Source organism: Sturnira hondurensis, unplaced genomic scaffold, assembly GCF_014824575.4.
Source record: "Sturnira hondurensis isolate 20B ecotype Veracruz unplaced genomic scaffold, ASM1482457v3 Scaffold0010812, whole genome shotgun sequence".
Classification (NCBI taxonomy): Eukaryota; Metazoa; Chordata; class Mammalia; order Chiroptera; family Phyllostomidae; genus Sturnira; species Sturnira hondurensis.
In genome coordinates this window covers 1,639,019-1,657,365 of record NW_028083443.1, presented here as the reverse complement: position 1 = coordinate 1,657,365, position 18,347 = coordinate 1,639,019, and the positions used below count along the sequence as shown (strand labels likewise).

General features: G+C 41.7%; 1 long non-coding RNA gene across 1 annotated transcript; it reads right to left on the bottom strand.

Annotated features, from left to right (window-relative positions):
* Positions 1 to 3,118: 3,118 nt before the first annotated feature.
* Positions 3,119 to 5,252, bottom strand: LOC118996102 (uncharacterized). Its single transcript, XR_005068427.1, has 3 exons — positions 5,165 to 5,252; positions 3,894 to 3,981; positions 3,119 to 3,280 (listed from the first exon to the last, which is right to left on the bottom strand). It is a non-coding gene; the product is annotated as an uncharacterized LOC118996102 (long non-coding RNA).
* Positions 5,253 to 18,347: the final 13,095 nt, after the last annotated feature.

Below are 18,347 nucleotides of genomic sequence, written 5' to 3'. Positions count from 1 at the left end.
TGTGCATAGCAGCGTTATTTGCAACAGTCAAGGTCTTGAAACAGCCCTAGTGCCCATCAGTAGATGAGTGGATCAAAAAGCTATGGTACATTTACATGGTGGAATTCTATGTGGCTATAAAAAGGAAGGAACTCTTGCCTTTGCCACAGAACGAATGGACCTCGAGAATATTATGCTAAGTGAAATAAATCAGGCAGAGAAAGACAACTATATGATCTCACTTATATGTGGAATCTAATGAACAAAACCAAACCAGCAGCATGGATATGTGGAAAAGACTGACAGATCCCAGAGTGGAGGGGGTAAGGGGAGGACTGGAGGAGATTAGCCAGAGAACACATATGCATATATGCGTAGCCCATGGGCACGGACAACAGTGTGGTGAAGGGCAGGGGGTAGGGCAGGGGCTGGGTAGAGGGAGGTCAAAGGGGGGAAGTGGGGACGTCTGTAGTAGTGTTAACAATAAAAATGAAATGAAATGAAGTCTGAGGAAGAAACTCAGCAATGAAGTTTGTGTTCCTCCAAAATTCCTATGTTGAAATTCTAACCCTCAATGCGGTGGGATCTCTAAGTGGGTTCTTTGGCAGCTTGTTAGGTCAGAAGGGTGGCAGCCTCATCGAATGGGATTAGTGCCCTAATAAAGGGACTCCAGAGAGATCTCGTTTCTTCTTCCACATGGACGTAGAGAGAAGGCAGGCACCTGTGAATCAGAAAGTGGCCCCTCATCGGAAGCCAAATCTGCCAGCAACTTGACCTTGGACTTTCCAGTCTCCAGAACTGTGAGGAATAACTGTTGTTTAAGCCACTCAGTCTGTGGCATTTTCATTAGAGCAGCCAAAACTGACTATGACAAAGTTTCGCAGTAGTGAAACTTCATTATATTATTGTCATATTTCTCCTCTATAAAGCAGAGTTTCCTTCTCCTGTCTTAGGATAATTCTCAAAAAGGTTTTGTTTTTATCTTCATGTATTTTAATTCTAGGTTTTCATCAATTTGAGGACATGTACGGCAAATCAGTACTCCTGTGTTAGTATCTAACAGGTAAAAGGAGTCTTGGGCTTTAGTCTTTTGACATTTGCCTTTAACTCGCTCTATTTTAAACATTGACATAACTGGTAAATCTAGCAATGACTGCCCAGTTAAAGGGATGGTTTTAGCTTTCACTGAGCTACAGGAAATTATCCAGAAATGTTCATTAGCCAAGAAAGAGCAGAGAGAAGGGAGTCACCCTTTCTTTAAAAAGTTGGAAGTTAAAATTGCCACACTCTGCAGTGAGGAACTATGTGAAACTTGCTCCTTTAATTGGGACATGCCCTTTTCTTACAGGGAAGTTTTAAAACTAGGGCTAGAGCTCTGTGGAGGTTATTGTTAAAGTTCTGTGGAGGAAATTGATCTTGGAGATATGTTTAATGATTATCACCACCATTTACTTCAGTCCTGGTCTCTAAGAAAATGAAAATACCTGTGGTTCTTACACCAAAAAAACCCAAAACAAAACAAAACAAAACAAAACAAGAAAGAAACATTTTCCTTAATTCTGAGGTTTAGGTTTTTGTGACAATTGGATAGGGTTTTATGTTCCAAAAAAGTTTCCATAATTTTTAGGGAATATGTTCAGCTAAGATAAACTTTACTGATAAAACCATGACTAGGAGAAGCTAAGAGAATCTCTCCTATTAAAGTGAGGGCTATGGGAGGCTAAAATAACCTTTATTAGTAAAGCTTTATGAAACTCTGTCCTCTTTAGTGGTCAATACATTGCATCTGTTAAACAAGATGGTCTATTCTAAAAGCTAAAGGCTTAAAAAAACTGGATGAACATAGCTTTATCTGAGCATCATTTAACCAATGTCCATAACAGCTTTTAAAGCAAAGTGAAGTATATTTGTTAAAAATAAATGTTTAATTTTGCAGATATGAAGACATACTTGTCTCGTCAAGGACCATGTGCTCTGTCTATGTGGAGCCCTTCCCGCAGTCAGGAGCTACGGGTGAAGTTCTCGGGAGCTGTTGAGAAAAAGACAAAGGGCAGAGTCAGTGGGGCACTGGATGGTGGGAATGTATGAAGCAGAACAAGGAAAAGACTAGAATTCTCTTCCTATATATGAACGTTGAATTCATAAACCTCTATTAGTGCTGTCCTTCAATCATTTTGGTAGATTTTACATTTATTTCAAAAGAGCTCTGGGACATTAACCTAAAATGCTATATACAGCAGATTATTAGCAGTCAGTCGGGAGGGAATATCTGTTAGAAATTGTTGACGTTGGGGGAGAAAATGTTCAGGAAGCCGGTGATGCTACCCAGCAACATGAAGGTACTTCATGTCGCACTGCTACACGGCTAAAATGGTTAACATGGAGAATTGTATGTTAGGATTCTTTTATCACAGTAAAAATGAGTTCAATGAAGACAACATGAAAACTACATAAAATTATAAAAAAGAATGAAAATTCTATGTCAACCTACTCCCCAAACGTCATTGAAATCACCTCCCATTATAATGAATAGCTATGGAAATTCACCGCTTTGATGGCTATGCTAGCATAATGCTCAACTATGTCAGCAATGCTTCATTTGGGTGAGTTATGAATCATCCAGTAAAACCAGTCCAATGACTTTTGGTGACCTTTTCATTTCTTCACATTTGAGAATGTGTGTCTGCGTCAGTATGTGCTTCGGGTTGTCTTAGGTGAATTTCCTAATTTTGGTGCTTCATCCCTCTCCATTAGCTCAAATAATTAAGAGTTGTTACTCAGATTGAATTGCAATGAAATTTCACTCAGTTTGGAATCTCAAAAGGCTTTGCAAGAGTAAAATTATTCCCATTCCACAAGTCAGAGGAAGGAACGGACAATTGTGCAAGAGCGTAAGTGTTTTTAGAGTTAGAAGCCAACTCTGCACTACTGATGTTAAGAAAGGCCCTGGTCTATGCGCTCTCTATCAGCACATTGTTAATATAAATTTCTGGGCTGGCCAAACAGTTCTTTGGGTTTTTTTTCTTTTGTAAGATGGCTCTAGTAGCACTTCGTTGTCTTTAACTTCACTCAAAACATTTGTTAGATTGTATTGTGACAGCTGTCATATAAACATGCATTAAAAAAACTTATGAAAATTCGTGAATTTCTGTGTAGCCATGTTAATATTGAAGATGGAAATCATACGCATTCAGCGGCAACAGAAAGGTTAAGGATGACGAGCAGGCAGGAGAATTTGTCTCAGCTGCTTTGATGCCTGGCATCGCTGGAGAAGTTGAATCAAAGCTGAAGGCTAGCAACTCTGGAGGGAGAAGGAATCTCAGAGTAACAGATTGTAAACTTGTGTGGAAACTGAAATGGGGTGGAACACATACACCAGATGGCTGAGGAGCCAACTCCAGCGAAGTCGTTTGGGAGGTTGGACAAATAGGGAGAGCAGTGGTTCTCTGTGGTGCGGGTGTGTGGCAACGCTTGCCCCTCCCCAGGGACCACTTGGCCATGTCCAGAGACACTTTTGGTTGTCACAGATTGGGGGAAGAAGAGTGTTACTGGTATCTGGTGAACACAGGACAGGGATGCTGCTAAACATCCTATTGATATACGGGTGCAGTCTCCCACAACAAATAGTTAACGGGCCCTACATGGTAATAGCTCTGAAGACTGCGCAGGTGGGCCAGGGCAGAGTCATGGAAAGGGGCTTGTTCCAAATGTGGATGCACCTTAATGGCACAGAACAATGTCGAAGGTTACTGAGTCCCCAGAGCACAAGGTGATGTGATTGCCAGATTTGAAATGGGCTAAAGTGAAAGGGGGAAAGTGGCTGTGTAGGTAGACGCTTGCTAGGTACTGTTGTCATGTTGGTGAGTGTTCTACAGGGCAAGTGAGGGGAAGCCGTCTCCTGGCAAAGAGCTGACCTTGAAGTCTAGGCAGACGAGGTACCTAGTCTGGAGAAGCGTGGGACAGAACCACAGCTTCAGGCAGCAAAATGAAGGTTAGGAGGTCCTAGAATGATGGAAAAAAGTAAAAATATATGGTGGGCATGAGTAGATGCGTATTTAACAAAATTCATGGGAGGTAAAGAGTAACAGAAGCTGGCAGGTAGAACAATGGTCCTCATACCCATTTGCACATTAGAATCAGTGAATTAAAAAATACTGATACCTGAGCACCTGAGCACTCCAAACAAGCTCAGACCACTTGGAGCGTTTGGGGGTGGGTTCTGGACTTCAAGTACGTTTACAGTCAATTTCCCAAATAGTTCCGATGTGCATCTAGGGCTGAGAACTGCTGTCCCAATAGGTCAGGAAGGCCAAGAAGGATGAAACAGAGTGACTCAAGCAATATTCTGAAAGAAGCTGTCATCTGGGATTAGGGGCTGCTTGTCCTCTGTCCTAGCGTTTTGCTACCTGACCTTTGCAGGGATGTGTGTGGGCGCAGCTGAAAGGATCATGTACCAGGAGCCTGACGCTGGGTTTTGCCTACATTTTGACGATGAGGCAGAGCAGGCGGGCAGGGGCTCACTTCCTACTTGTGGCCGACAGCTGAGCTTTGGATTTAACCTTTCATCACAAATTACCTTGTGATAGAAAGGATCGCTGAGGAGTAAAAATAATATTAAGTTACATGAGCAATTAAAAATTCTTTCACATTTTATAGACTCAGTCATGCCCTGCTTACTGATGGGGGTTCACTTTGAAAAATGTGTTGTTGGGTGACTTTGTCGTTGTGAGAACACTGTAGAGTTCACGCACACGAACTTTGATGGGAGACCCCGCTCACTGCACCCTGGGCTGTGTGACACAGCCTAGTGCTGCTAGACCACAAACCTGTCCAGCATCTTACTGCATTGAGTTTTGCAGGAGATTGTAACACAAAGGTATTCGTGCATCTAAACATATCCAAACACAGAAAAGGGACAGTAAAGTTACCCTAAAAAATTAAAAATGAGCCCTGGCCGTTGTGGCTCAGTGGATTGAGTGCTGGCCTGTGAACCAGAAGGTTCGATTCCCAGTCAGGGCACATGCTTGACTTGCAGGCTAGGTCCCTGGCTGGGGGCATTCAAGAGGCAACTACACATTGACATTTCCGTCCATCTCTTTCTCCCTCCCCTCCTCTCTCTCTAAAAAATAAACAAAACATTTTTAAAAGAAAGATAAGAAATGATGCACCTGCTGAGGGCACTTACCATGAATGGAGGCTGAAGGGGCTCTGGGTGAGTCAGTGAGGGAGCGGTGAGTGACTGTGCAGGCTGAGGACCACACTTACTGTCCATGCTGCAGACTTCATGTGCACTGTATCTGTAGGCTACACTAACTTTATAGACAACAGGAGATTAAATCAAGGACAAGAGAAAATGATGCAATCAAGAGACTTGGTTAAAAGGAGATATATGGGGCTGGGGTAACTGCATGCTGTTTTACAGTAAACATTTTTTATAAGTAGAAAGAATACACAGTAAAGTAACGATAACACTATAATGAACACATAAAACAATAACATAGTTATTTATTATTATCAAGTGTTATATGCTGTGCACAATTGTGTGTTATACTTTCACACGCCTGGCAGGGCAGTGGGTATGTTTAAACCAGCGTGAACACAAACACATGAGCAATGCGTCACTTCCTGCCGCGACCTCACGTCGGCTGCCACGTCACTAGGCGACGGGGATTTTTCAGCTTCCTTATGATCTTACGGGACCATTGTGGTGTATGGTACGTGCAGTCCATCGTTCACCGAGACACTGTTATGTGGGGTACTATTGGAAGAATGAGGATGGCATTATGAGAAGGGAAATGAAAAGCCATCACACTATGGGTGTCTGGGGCAGAGTGCATACTTTTCTCTACAAGCAGCTGATAAAGGTGGCTTGTTTCCTCACCCTGGTGAAGGGGCCCACGGGATGCCTTTCCAGGCCCCAACTGTCTCAGAGCGGCACCCCTCATCTGCTTTTTCCAGTTTGGAAACATTCCTGAGAAAACACTCCTTTCTAGTAGAAAGTGAGTGTGAGTCAATGCCTTCTTCATCCACACATTCCTGGCACAGTTGGGAGGAAACTGAGTAAATGACTGATGGTGAGAATCTGTTCCATCTTCATTTGTCTCTGGCGGGGCCTGGTGGCAATTTAATATTCTTTATTGTTATTTTCCATGCATCTTCCTTCCTAGCTTATGATTTCTGTCAGGCCTGTGTATCAGTACCCATTAGTCATTTTTCTTGGGTGGGCCTATAATGCTTCAGAGGAGGGCTGGTGTATTTCAGTAATTTTGCTTACAATTTGATTTGCAGTCCCTAGAATGCCAATTTAGTTTCATCAGCACATTTCAACACACAACAGCTGGGCCTCTGGATGGGCTCATTTACATACATTAGCAGCTGAAAGCCCAGCACGAGTGACCCAGAGATGGCCTGATATTTTCCCAGAGCTTCACCTGATGGTTTTTTTTTTTTTGAATAAACGCTGCCTCCATTTTTGCAACTGTGTCAGTGACAACATCCTGTGAATGATTAAAAAAACCCACAAAAACCCCAAAACAACAACAAAAAAACAAAACCCAAAGCAGTTGGTCTCCAGGCAACTTTTATGCTATGACGCTTTGATAAAAAGCATTGAAGGATAATCAGAGGATATGTTCTGTCCTGCTTCAGTGTCAGGTAAGAATATTGCTCCCTCCTATTATAAATATCTTTGTTATTAGATAAATGGCAGAGGGATCAGCTTCTTAGCTGATCAGTGATTGCCGAAAAGCAGGTAGGTAATCTCCCAGTCCATGAACATCACTGTGATGGAGACTTTGAGCGAGACTCCACACAGTCCTGGCCCGAGGAAGCCATTGTGTAAGGCTTGTGGAAAACTTGGGTTTCTTTTCACCGTGTCTTTTGCTTAGGTTTAAATTCTTGAACTGTGGTCTTGGTTTGTGTGCTAGGCTAAAAACGCTCCCCTCTGCCCACCCCGCTCAGAGACACCTCCATCCCAATTCCTGGACCCTGTAAGTGTGATACAAGGATCTTTGCTGCTGGTATCGGGTTAAGGATTTTCAGAGCTCATGTGGGTCATCCCAGAGGGTCCTCATGCCATTACTGATATCCTAATACGAGAGAGGCAGAGGGAGATTTTTCAAACCCAGACAGAAAGAGGCAGGGCTCGGGAATTCTGTGGCCCCATGCCGAGGCATGCTGAAGACCCAAGTGGCAAGAAAAGGATCTTCCCCTAGAGCCTGTGGAGGGAATGGGGCCGGGCTAACGCCTCCGTGTCGGCCCAGCGGCACTGTTGTGGACTCTGGGCCCCGCACTGAGGGAAGAGATTCCTGCCCTTCTGAGCCACCACATTTGTGGTCATCCGTCCTGCAGACACGGAAAACAAGTCCAGTCTTTAGTAGAGTCTACCCCACGGTTCTTGGACAGGTTGCTTAGATTCCAGTCCATCAGTGTCAGTGGTTTTTTTTTTTTCTGGAAATGAACTAATTTACTTGATATTTTTCATTTGGAATCTTGTTTATGATCCATTTATTCTACTGAATCCTGTCTGGGCAAGTAGGGACCAATAAGGTAGGCGAACTGAGGGGTCATTTGATCTGCTGAGAGATCCCCAGACACGGGACAAAAGCATCTGTGAACAAGTAGTATTCCCAGGAAGAGGGAGAATATTATCTGCAACATGTTGAATATTTATCATTTCACCATTTCATTTCCCTTCCCGGTTTCTGTGAGAGACCCACTGTATTTTATCGACATAAATCGTGTTTTACAAGATATGTCAGAATTGGATTACACATCTATGGAATGGCTATTGGTATGTGTTATGGATTATTATGAGCCTGAACTGCAGTGGGGGAAATACAGTCAGGATGTCCTTGTTCTCGTTAACCAACAGCAGACACTGTCAGACTTCACCTTATCCTCTGCTGTTATTTGGTGATGGTTCTCTGGGGCCGGTTCATTAATTATGGGACTCTGTGATACACCTATCACTGGGGATGACGTGGGCCCTCGGGGTTGGCTCTCCACGCAGGTTATGAGGCCTAGTGAAATGTTTCAAGAGAAGATAATAAATTCGGGGGTTTTAGTCAAAGATCTTAGAAATGTGGCTGAAACCAATGGCTAGAGATTTAAACAGCATGGTCTTTATAAAAGCACATCATGAGTTTTTCTATGACAAAATTAAGAAACATGGTTACTTTTAGAATTATTGACCCCACTCATATGACAGTACCTGCTTCTTAAAGGGGACAGTCAGAACATAATGAAATCGGGAAAATCTGAATGGTTTTCTTTTGCAAAGAATTTTACATGCTTTATGTGCCTATATGTTTGCTAACCCATATCGATAAGCATGTATTTTTTAAGACATACTTTTATACCAGTTATTAAGTCAATTCTTAATTAAATGGAAATCATTCTGTTTTCTCAANGGGTTTTAGTCAAAGATCTTAGAAATGTGGCTGAAACCAACCAATCAACCAACCAACCAACCAACCAACCAATCTCCAATGTGGAGATTTTCATTTCCTTTAAATCTCTAGCCAGAGATTTAAACAGCATGGTCTTTATAAAAGCACATCATGAGTTTTTCTATGACAAAATTAAGAAACATGGTTACTTTTAGAATTATTGATCCCACTCATATGACAGTACCTGCTTCTTAAAGGGGACAGTCAGAACATAATGAAATCGGGAAAATCTGAATGGTTTTCTTTTGCAAAGAATTTTACATGCTTTATGTGCCTATATGTTTGCTAACCCATATCGATAAGCATGTATTTTTTAAGACATACTTTTATACCAGTTATTAAGTCAATTCTTAATTAAATGGAAATCATTCTGTTTTCTCAAGTTCCTTCCTGATGGAACAGGGAGAACTTCAAAGATAGGCTTGAGTCATTGGTAGAGAAAATCTGTCCTAAAATCTTCATTTCCTTTGCAAGCAAATTGTTTAGAGTTTATAGTTTTCATGTGCTCTCTCCCTTCCTTCTGTGATTTATTCCAGGGGACTGTGGTAGGTACCGATCACAGTAAATAAGACAATGTCTTTGCTGGTAAATGTTTTGTTACAAGCCTTGTGAATCCTCAGAGACACAAAGCAGTTGTGACCAGCTGGGCCTGAGGTCAGAATGAGAGGGAGCATCTGTACCTGTCCAAGTGCACCCCCCACCCCTTGCACAAAGCTCAAGAATAAGCTCAATGTCACTGTGTTGGGAGATGGTTGTGCCCATATAAATTTTATTTGTAAAAGAAACCTGTGATAGTGAAAATGCTGAAGAACAATTACAGGCTTTGCTCTAAAGGGTCACTCTGAGAATTGACTGGGGAGATGGTATATGAATTATGGATTTTCTTTTCCATTGAAATCTCTTTCATCACCATCCCCTAAGAAATTTTATATTGTGCATACTGAAGAGAGTGAGAATTAATTTAATTATCCACCCTTTGTTGTTCATTATTTATTTTGCACAAAAGAAAACACCCAGTTTTCTTGTACAACCAATTGAGTGCAATTACCATATGACCAGTCAAAATACATGTCAGAATAGCATGCTACAGATACTCACTTTATGTGATCAGTGTTTTGAAGTAAGCATAAGTACAATTCTGTTAAATGAAACTATGATGAAAACATATAAACTGGTTTTGTTATGTAAGATGTTCCAATCTATGTAAGGAGAACATTTTCTTTATCTGAGGCAATACGTATTGACCTACCTATCTTAATATACTAAAAATATAAGAAGGAGGAGAGTGAAATAATATCATCTAAAGCTGACATCTATTAAACTAACATAATTAAACAGGTGATTGGGTTCTGGACAGAAATTTAAGAAAAGGGAAATAGAAAATTTGGGGTGAGATGGCTTTTATGTCAGAAGAAGTAATGTGGGTGCCTGGCTGGTGTGTGGAAGGGGAATGAGGTGGTGGGGAAGGTGAGAAGCCACAGGGCTTTAACCTCAGACTTCAAGGTTTCCTTGCGGTTGGCCCTCCAGGGCTCCCGCCTGCCTTTGCTGCGAGCACCGTGAGGCCCGCTGCTCCTTTCCGACTCCACACAGTGCCCAGTGCCCAGTGCTTGACACTGGCACCTCCCAGCTCCCCCACACTTTGTCACAAGTCTTGGCTCTCTAAGAAACAGGCTGCTGGAGCTGAGATTCTCATCTGATTGTCAGCCAACAAAGGTGTGAGAGTGGAAAACCCAGGACCTCCACACAGAACGCCGAGCTTTGAATCCTGGCAACTATCACTTACTGAATCTATGACCTTGGTGAATCATTTATCTTCTCTGTGCTTTGTTTTTCTCATTCCTCTGGCTATAAAATGAAGACACTTCACAGCTTTGTTTCAAGCATTGCACAAAATAACGTGTACAAGTAGTAGGCACTCAATCCTTGTTGGTTTTTTTTTTTTTTTTGGTAAAGAACACCTTGCTCAGTTGGTCATCAAAGCACCTCCCCTTGGTGGCAGTGTAGATTGCCTGGTGATATTTCACAAATATTTTATTATTTTGAAATAATAGTGGGTGAGCAGGAGAATTAAGGACTTTGCATGTGCACATGTCTGCATAGATACACATATTCACATTTACATGTAATATCTTTTGAGGAGACATCTTATTTTTCCCTCTCTTCTTTTAAAAACATTTTTTTTCTCAGGCTGTCCTTCCATTCCCCCCCACCCCCACCCCACACACACACATTTCCTCTCAGACTGCATCGCCTGGGGCTGAGGTTAGTGAGCTTATTTCAAATTTGGACATCGGCATAGACGTGCCAGTGCGGGCTCCAGACAAAGTTTTGGATTTGGTTTAGGTGGAAACGTTTTGGTGTCCCTTCCTGTGTGAGCCCGACGCTGGCCTCCTACAGTTTCCCGTTTCTACCTAGGGGTGACCAGCGTTTCATGCTGCTTGTGGCCGTTGACCAGGCCCGTGATCTAAAAAGCTCATTTCTCAAGAACTAGGACATGAATTAGGCTTATGTCTCTTGGGAAGAATCTCTCTTCATAAAGAGAGGGTTAGCTCAGGTGGGTGGGTACTCTGGGGAGGGGGGGTCTTTAGTTGTTCTCCTCCACCCAAGTGCAGTCTTTTCCGGGGTTTTTGAGCGGATTGAGGATTTGCAAAAATAGGTCACAGACATGGTTTATTTGACTTGCATAGGATTAAAAAAATGAACTAGCGGCCAATCTTCAAACTCAGTAGATTTTCCACCCAGATCTACATTTAAGTTTCTCCTGAAAAATATCTGGCAACATTCAAAGAGGGAAAGTATTGATCAATGACAAATTAGAAAGGTGAGTGATCCCTAGTCCCACCTGTGTCCTTGCTTAAATCACCCATTTGGCCCTTGTTGGCATGTGGACTTGCCACCCGCTCCTCACCCCCAACACGGAGCGTTGTTCGCCCACCCCCGCCTCTCCCGGACACATCCTCCCTCTCCTGGCCCGGCCATCCACCCACACCTACACGTCTCTCCAACAGAGCCCATGAGCTCAGTAAAAACAAGAACCGGTCTCCAGAGAAAGAACAGGGTTTCTCATGGCAAACCAATGATATTCAAAACCACAAACCATAATTCCAGAAATGCCAGTTCTGTCCCTTGTTTCTTTTGAGATGTGAATAATTTTATTTTTGAAGCTAAAACTATAAGTAGAACATTACAGTGGTAATAGTGTTATGGAATCATTTAAAAAGCAGTGGGGATGATAAGGAAAGATTGGAATCAAAAGGATAGAAAAAGATAAATCAGGCACATTCTCATAAAACTGATGCAATGATATCAATTTATTAAAAAATAGACTTTGAGGCAAAAAAGCCCTACTAGAGATAAAAAGAACATGTTCAACCCTTGGATGATATGACAATTTCAAATTTAGATGCTCCAAAAATACAGTTTCAAAATATTTAAAGCAGAATTGTTAGAACTATGAAGAGAAGTAACAACTATACCATCATAGTGAGAGATTTTAGCATATTTGTCTTAGTAAGTAACAAAACTAGCTAATAACAAAACCAATAAGGAGAGAGAAAATTTTGAGGAATGTATTAATGAATTTGACCCAATGGCCACATAGAGAACATCCAAGAACTGAAGAATGTATTTTTTAAAAGAACAAATGGGTTATTTATAAAAATTGGCACATCCTGTGCCATATTGGAAACCTAAGCAGTATAAAATATTAAAATCATACAGAGCATGTTTTCTGACCACAAATGTAATTAATTAGAAATCACTAACACAGGGTTATGGAAAAAAATCAATGTACGTAAAAATTAAGACAGGTTCTAAGTAACCCATGGGTGAAAGAAGAAATCACACTAGAAATGAGAAGATATTGAGAATCACACCTAAAACAATGATATTACACATAAAAACTCATGGAGTCCAACAAGAGATGAAGAGAGAGGATTTTTTTTAGCCTTAAATTTATGTATCAGATAACTTTAAGCTAATACATTTGAAAATATAGGTGAATTCCTAGAAAAATATAACTTCATAAAACTGTCTGAAAAGAAATAAAAAGCCCCTCTATAATGAACATTTCATGTTCAGATAACTTTACCAGAAGTTTTACAAAGTCACAAATACCCAACACTATGCAAACTTAGAAAATAGAAAAAGGAATAGTGTTTAGAAAACAAAACTCCTTAGAATCAATAGGAAGATGAAAATCCCGGGGAAAAAGATGCAAAGACTTGAACATTTCCCAAAAGAGAACTTATTTTCGCATTTTTAAAACTACCTTTACTGAGGTCTAATTGATACCTGCCTCCCCACCCCACCCTCGCCTGATGTGGGGGGGGAGGGCGGGGGGGCGCATATTTAATGTATACAATTTGTGAAACCATCACTGCAAACAAGGTAATGAAGTATCCACTTCCTGCAAAGGTTTCCTCCTGCTGCCCCCTCCCCCCACTTTTTTCCTGCAGTAAGAACACTGCCTGAGGTCTGTCCTCTTCACAGATTTTTAAACGTGCAATAATAAATTGTTAACCATAGGCACTGTGCTATACAGTAGGTCTGATGAAAAGACTCTCAACCTCAGACCCTCTCCTCCCTCCCCACCCCTCTCCTGTCTTCCCCCCTCTCATCCTGGGACCTCTCTGGGCTCATTCCCTGGCATAGTCCAGAGCAGAGGAAATAAAGCAGGATCTGGCTCACAGATTTTCAGTAAATACTTATATGAACTATAATAAATACACAGGGTTGAAATCATTCAAATGGAAAAGAAAAAACACAAAGAGAAAGTGAATGGAATAATAAGAGAAGGAAGCCAAAGGTGGAATTGTTTGAAACACTACCTTGCAGAGCATTCTGGCCTTCAGCAGAGGGACTGAAGGGTAGGGGGGATGTGGTCGGGGGAGTAGAAGGAAGGCCAAGATTGTGCATCAGCACCAACTCCCATACCTTTGGCTTCAAGGAACTGAACATCTAAGAGTGACTTAAACAATAGGCTTTTATTATCTCACATGCTACCTGGGGTTGGTTAGTGCAGTATTTCTTCCATGCTAAGGTTCTGTATCCGCATTTGGTGATTGTCCTGGCTTTCCTGTCGTGGTCATGGAAAGGTTGTCACAGCACCAGATATCAAAAACTCAGTTTAAGGTCAGAAACTGTGCATGCAAAGAACTTATCCCTAGGTCACACAAAGTATGTCACACAGAGAACTTAACATGCAAGGTATATGAGGTCTTTCCAGAAAGAGCCATTGCTAATATCACAAGAATGGTTTGTGTGATATAGATGTAACCTGGCAGCCAAGGAGAGTGGACTGGAATGTGCATGTGTGAACAAAGACAACTTCACTGTACTAGTCAGTGGGGGTGGTAGACGCCATTGAGTGAGCCTGTGTACTGTGTGGCCATTGCATTGAAAATGACTGAGTGAGTAGAGCAATGAATCTGCATCTAATTTTGCGTTCAGCTTGAACATATTTGGATGATTCAGAAGTCTGCAGCTCTGGGCAACTGATGATTGGCAGCTTCATCATGACAACATGCTTGCTCATGCATCATGTCTTGTGCAGAGATTTTTGGCAAAACATCAATCACTCGGGTGACTCAGCCCCTTACAGCCCAGATTTGGTACCCTGTGACTTCTGGCTTTCCCCAAAACTAAAATCACCTTTGAAAGAGAAGAGATTTCAGACCATCAATGAGATTCAAAAATAATATGACAGGACAGTTGATGGCAATTGGAGAACTGTGTGAGGTCCCAAGGTGCCTCCTTTGAAGGGGACTGAGGAGTCATTGTCCTGTGTACAATGTTTCTTTTGCCTTGTATCTTCTTCAGTGAATGTCTCTCTTTTTCAGAGTACATGCCTGGATACCTTCTGGACAGGCCTCCTACTCTGTTTTATGACCTGCTCCTTTCTTGATGACAAGTTTCTCATCTTGTAAAACATCCTAGATGAACACTTTTTTGATGGAAAATTATTCTATTGTATGAATAGATCACTTAGTACTATCTTTCAGTTGTTGAACACTTAAACCACTTCCAATCTTTACTGCTATATTTATGTTTGTCTATGACACATTATTTTGGGGTGGGTTTGTAGCCATGGAATGAGTGGGTTAAAGATATAAACTGACTGTAAAGTTTCTGGCCTGGCAGCGATTTGGTTAAACATAGGTGCTCTGGGTTGTGCGTGGGTCCAGCTCAGATCCTGCCATTGTCTTGACGGGTGACTTTGCATAAGTAACTCACTCAAGTCTTAGTTTTCTAAAATGTGGATAATATCTACCTGCTGTGGCTTTTAATAAGTTAAATAAACACTTTGTAAAGAGCTTTAATTACAGTGTCTAACAATAAATATGAGCTATTTCTAGAGATGGCACATTAATTTATATCTCTAAGCAAAGTCTATTTCATTTTAGTCTATGTCTGTCTGTGTTCAAGGACATTCGTATTAATAATAGGGGGGTCAGTACATCTGTAGCTTACAGGTTTTTCCTCTTAGGCCAAATATTTCAGAGTTAGAAGTAACACAGTGTTGGCCACAGAATGTTTTCTAGGAAGTATTTGTTTGAGCCCTCACTGGGTATCTTCAGCTGGTGCATTCTGTGTGGAATCTCTAACATTTGATTAAAGCATCTGTATAAATGTGAGCAGTGGTTAAACTATTTATTCCTCAAAGGGCCTTCCCCACTTTTAACCTACTTCAGTTTCTTTTATACATTAAGCCGCTAGCACTAAACAAAGCTATAAATTGGCTTTGAATAAAAATAATACTTAGATCTGTGAAAGTAAATCACTGATCTCAAAGGTAACCTTTATGTCTCTTGGAATCTCTCAGAACAAAGGAAAGGCAATCTTATAAATCTGCTCAATGCGGAAGGACTTTTCAGAAGCTAGTCAAGTATTCCATAGCTCCGAGACTGTCGGGCTTTTTACGTGCTGCCCTGAGGCTCAGTTCCACTTCCTGGAAATTTTCCGGCCCATGGATTTGCTTTAGCGTGGCCGTCACGGAGCCTGGAGTCCTAACCTCACCCAATAATGTTCGGAATTTGAGAACGATCTTTGGGGAAATATAGCCAAGTTTGTTCACCTGGCACTTCTACGTACCAGAAATAGCCCCTTCTGAATTGTGAGTTACCAACTAGAAACTTGGATGTTATTTTTGAATATATAAGCTTATTTCCAACCCAAGCTTATTTTGCTATTTAATGGGCTTCATCTATAAGCTTATTTTAATATAGTTTCAATGTAAGCTTAATTTCCTTTTATGATAAAACATAAAATTCAAATAATTACAGTAATTATTTACTATGTGATTTGTTTTTCCGAACTTTAATTTCTGTATCCCCTGGTTTGGCAGGGCTCTCCTGGATCTGGCTGGCACTGGCCCAGTTAGGGCCAATTTTTATTGTCACACATTGGCCGAGGCCATGTTGGAAGCCTGAAATGGTCCACAGTGGGGTTATTTGCACCATGACAATCAGCAAACACCACCACCAGGTTGTCCCCCCATTAGCCATGCCCCACCCCAACCCCAAGCGGGTTCGTAGTCATTTACCAAGAGACTGCTGCTTTTTGGATAGTTTTAAAGGCACTAGAAACTTCAACCTATCAGACCTCAGTTTAACATAACACATTTGAGGTAAAATGGAAAAGGTTAGTTATCAGGTATTGCACGTCCTACCAGTGGCTGTCTGTGAAATGCTATCATTTACTCAAAAATAGTCACTTACACCATGACAGACAAATTGAATGTGGGAAGAAGGGAAACCACGAATAAGAGGCACATGCACGTTATAGTGAATGTGGAAAAATAGACGACAGAGGTAAGAAAATAGAGAGCTGAAGCGAATAAATAAAAATCCTTGAAGAATGAAGGACAGGAAGAGAGGACTGTGGTAAACAAAACTGACACTAAAATAGAATTTGAGAAGCACAGAGGGGTTAAAAAAAGGCATCAAAATGAAATAGTTTGGGAAACGCCCGACGATGCCAACACGGTGAAGTAATTAATGCCTTTCCAAGGTGACATTTGCTGACATGGAAAGTGGCACCCAAACCAGAAGCCTCTGAAAAATGATGCATTTTCCCCTTGATATTCTAGAACTTATTTAGAGAATAGCCTGATGGCTAGGTAACCATATGTTTATTGTCCAAACTAGGACTTTCGTGAATGAAGGGGGGCTGTATTAATAATTCCTTCTAAGAGATAGTATAAGCCAAAACCACTGAGGCAAACCAGGGCATATGTACACACTAATTATAGGCCGTACTATTGGCCATTCAGTTTCTAAGCCAAAGGGTTAAAAGAACATGACTGAGAAATACTGTAGCGGACCTTGTCCAGCAGAGTCTGCCTGTTGTGGCTGACGACAAAAATCAATGCACAGGCGACAACAATCCTGTGTGGAAAAAGGGAACAGGCACGATGACTCTCTCAAAGGGAGAGTGCCCATGGTGCCTCGGCCACTCCCTCAAGAGGGGAGTGCCCCAACCCTTGCCTAGACAGGCTTTTATTGTTTTTCTGGGGTCTTACATCATAGAAAGATTTATTATCTATTACATAGAATATTATTGTCTACATTCTAGGTACAATCAAGAAAATGAAAATAACATGGAGAGGGGAATGACGATGAGCTCATTAGCTCTGTCCTTGGGAGAGCTCACACAGGCTTTGGAAATTACCTTGAAGATAGACAATATACATCTGTTGCTTTAGACCAGAGTGAGGGAGTTTTAGCAAGAGCAAGCCATAACAATCTGTATGCATTTTCTAGGCCTGATTCCCATGGGAAAACTTGGTTTGAAGGTCTGGCTCCTGCCCACAACTTCGCTTCTGTGGGTTTTCCATACAGAGCTGAGTCACATTTGCCAGACTTAAACAACCCGGTCTCCTACCATTCCCCTTTTTTTTCACTGCTGAAAATGGTGGACCTAGAAACTCCCCAACTTCCAGTTCCTTATTAAGTCCTCTTTCCTGTGATATTTCTAGCCTTGTTTCTCTGTCCTGCTGATGTGGTTAAGTTTCTCATATTTCCCAACACGGGGGCAGGAATTCGTGTACCATGTGAGAATATAACAGCCTTTTAGAAGAGGGCTTGGGAACTACCTAATTCCATGGTTTTCCTTCCTCAAACTTGCCATCCCTCATCTCAGCTGTATGCTTTAGCTGGCTTTAAAAAAAATCTTTATCAGGGACTTGTACATGATCTCTCTGAAAAAATCACCAATTTTCTGATTTTTATTGCTTCTATAAGGGCCTTGGCACACTGTGCGCCCCACGGGTGTCACAGCATCTGGACAGACCTTTCTCATGATATAAGAGAGCCTGGGACTGCAGGGGTGATTTGGGGCTCCAGTGCTTGATCGTATTTTACAGAGTACTCATTTTACTTTCTAGGGCGTGGGTCAGCTTCTTTAAAAACTCAGCATCTGAGGCAAGAAACTCACAATACTTTTTTTCCTGGGACTCTTTTCACAATCATCTTTCTAGAAATCTTAAGGTCATCCTTCTGTAAGGAAAGCTCTCCTAAGACTGTGCCCCCATTTCCTTCACCCCGAACCCCCGAGTGAGCATCTGGTTCAGGTGTGGTCCAATGCGCCCTTCTGTGCGGGTGGAAATGTGCTGTGTCTGTGGGGTCCAGCATAACAGGCATTTGCCGCATGTGGCTGCTGAGCACTTGACATCTGACTAATATGAGAAGCAAATTTTCAATTAATTGAATTTAACATCATTTCAATGTAAATAGCCACATATAGGAAGCAGCTAGTGATCCAACCCAGTGGCCACAGAATCTGTTCAGGGATGCTGTCGCCACAGTTCAGTTCAGCAACATTTCCTAGGTAGCCATGATCTTGGAAGGGCCCACCGTGGTCTCCCCAAAATTATTTAACACTCTCTAGACAATTGTCCCCATTATCAAGGATCTGCAT